Genomic DNA, 3,272 nt, shown 5'->3' with positions numbered 1-3,272 from the left:
ATACTGGGAGGGTAGAGGGGAGGGTGGATTGGAAAGGATCTACATGTGACTTCCTCCCTGGGGGACGGACAACAGAAAAGTGGGTGAAGGGAGATGTCGAACAGGGCAAGATATGACAAAATAATAATTTATAAATTATCAAGGGTTCATGAGGGAGGGGAAAAATGAGCACCTGATGCCAGGGGCTTAAGTGGAGAACAAATATTTTGAGAATGATGAGGGCAATGAATGTACAGCAATCTTATTTACGCCTGTGCTTTAATTGCCACAGATACCCATATCACATGCAAATTTATAGTTAGTTCAACCAGGAACTCTAAACCTATACAGCAATATCTCCAGTTGCCAATGCCAGGTGTACCATGAATTCAGTGACTCCATGCCTAACACTTGCAGTGTTCCTCATCTCAGTGACCAGCACTGCTACTGTCTACAAGCCAGACACAGGCAACATCCTTGACTCCTTACCTGCCACTTCTCCTCACAACCAGTTCAACATTCTCTTGTGAATTGGGTCTAAAGATCCTGCCTCAAGACTTTATCCTGATGCAATTCCCATGCTGTTGTCCAGCCTATAGATTCTGAACTTGCCAGCCCCGTAGTCACTTGAGCCTTCCTTAATATAAATTGCTATCTACCCATGTGTATTGTCGGATCTCTTCCTTTGGAGAACTCTGAAATATTAACTACCAAAAACATTTTAGACAAGCTGTACCCTCCCGCTCTCCTGCAAGAGAGACATAAAATGGGATAATTTGGGACATTAATTGAAGTATCCCTTCAAGGTGGGTCAGACATACTTCTGCGAGCTTTTGTGCTATTGCTGATCTGGAACACACAATACTGAGAGACATCAAGTAGAGGTTTAGAGAGACTGTGTGGTGATCAGGCAGAAAGTCAAGTCATGCTCACTGGAGGATAGGCAAAGACCCCACAACTTCATAAAACATGTTTGCATTATTATTAGCATCAGAAGCAGATCTAAAAGGTAAGGAAATGTGGGCATAGAAATATAGATGGAAACAAGACCAAGCAAAGGCAATATTAGTCCATTCAATGCATGATTGCTTTTGCTAACTTGCTCTGTGATACTAAAGAAGTGGTATTCAAAAATAGAAGAAGTAGGATTCTTACTTGACCATTACTAATAAGATGCAAATAACAAACTTGCCTTTTTAGTATCAAAAAAGAATATCTAAATACTGAAGGTTTGCAGAAACATCAAGTATTTTATTGTGAGACCAATAGACTTGTTATATCCCAGGGAGGAAAGGATGTGGTGTGCACAAATGAACCACTGTCCAGGAGCTGAAAGGCACCAGCTGCATCCAAAGGGGAAAAATACGTCCTCATGAGGATATGGAAGCTGAGCTGAGAACAGATGTGGAGATTTACTAGATGAATACAAAGATGGCATGTTTCCACTTCGGCCAGATGAACCCTTGCGTTGCAATGCTGTACAGGACTCAATGTGTATGCAACTCACTGGCATCACGCAGACTCCCACTCTCAGGTCTCTACCACGGGCTCTGATGTCTCTAGGCAGGCCTGGGGGTCTGGGAGCCCCCTCTAAAACAGCAAACTCAAGAGTCAGAGTCTCAGAATAAGATTTTTCAAGCAAATAATTTATTGCTGAACAATAAGGACTTGTCTAAATAAAAGACATGTTAGTTTTCATAAACCAATAATTGTGTCAATTTCACATCCATGGTTACCAGAGTGCCTAAGTCTTGAACCCTTATACTATGCTTTAAAGCAAAAAGTTTTTTTTATAACATCTTGTTGAAGAAAATGCCTAACATAAATGGTAAAGTTGGTTTATGCTGTTTATGTTGTTGGTACCTGCAAAAGACCACATGATATCATTAATTCCTCAAGCAGGGAAGCACGACATCACTTACTCTCATCTCCTTCGCTCTCCCCCTCCTGCCCTTAAGGATGAGTATAAAATAACCTTCTGGTTTTCTCTCTCAACTCGTAGGATCTTAGCTTGTGATCCATCTCTCAGGAGGGTTTGCATGACTCTTTGTTCTAACTGCTTTCCCAGAGTCTTAAATCGTTTTCATTCTATTTCTGATTCTGGTCATGGCTCCAACTCTTTCATCTGTATGTTTGGTGTCCATAGTCAGCGAGAACTGATCAGATTGCTCTGTCCACCATCTTTCTATGCTGCCATTACGGTGCACGTGAACGTCCTGCCTGCTGCTCGCAAGAGCATCAACAATGAGGAGAAGAAGAGCAAGAGCTGTGATCAGGCCAGGCGCAAAAGTCATCAGCCAATTTCAAACTTTATTGATGAAGCCTGGTTACCTTGGAAAATTTGAAATCATCGATAATTACAGAGCTTGGAAAATTGCTGTGAACCTCATGAGCAGGTTAAACAAGCGTGGAGTGATCAGCCCTAGATGTGCAGCACGGGGATCTAGAGAAGGGGCAGATAATTGGCTCCCATCTCCCAGCTTGATTTTATTGTACTGACAGACCTCAGCTGCCATCACCGACCACCAGGAAGCAAGGTGAAAACCCCCAGGAGGGCAAGTCCTGGCTTCTTTTTCTAGGGTTGGAATGCATATAAACAAATGCCTAAAGGACCAAACCAAACCAAACTAGCCTCAATTGTTTACGTTGCTTAAGAACCATCAGATATGGGACACCTCTATTGGGCCGAGTTCTTAATCTTCCTTATTAGTCCATGTTCTAGATCATTGTTACTCCTTGTAGGCTGGTATTTCTCAGGTTCCACCTCAGAAGGACTGAGTCAGAATTTACATTTTAGTAAGACCCCTAGAGGTTTTGAGAAGCATTGATCTAATTGTCACATGTCTAGTCATCCTGGCAGACCCGGTGATGGACATGCACTTTAGTTTAGCAATCACTGACCTAGCTATCCCTTGTCTGATCACCGTGGCCAAGCGGCAGAGTCATAGAACGTAGGACATAACAACATCTACAGAGGAAAGGTCTAGATTCATTTTTCTCAGCAGATGACAGTGTAAGTGGCAGCGATTCGAGGTTTTGTATTGATTTGACTTTGACTTCATGTTTGAGGCACAGGCCTGAACTCTGAAAGGAGGGAATACCATGGACAGCGCTGCAGTACTGGTACTTGGTGTGGAACCTGTGTGTGGTGGAAACACAAAAAACTACTGGTGTAAGACACACTTGGCTTTGAATCCTGGCTCTGGCATGATTTAGTTCTCAAAAGTGAACTTGTGAATTGACTCCTTGGGCCTCAATGTTCTCATTTGTAAAATGGGGATGGTAGCACTCAT

Source organism: Echinops telfairi, unplaced genomic scaffold (assembly GCF_000313985.2).
Source record: "Echinops telfairi isolate 266 unplaced genomic scaffold, ASM31398v2 ScPeMD7_3533;HRSCAF=4204_0, whole genome shotgun sequence".
Taxonomy (NCBI): domain Eukaryota; kingdom Metazoa; phylum Chordata; class Mammalia; order Afrosoricida; family Tenrecidae; genus Echinops; species Echinops telfairi.
This window is presented reverse-complemented; position numbering follows the sequence as displayed.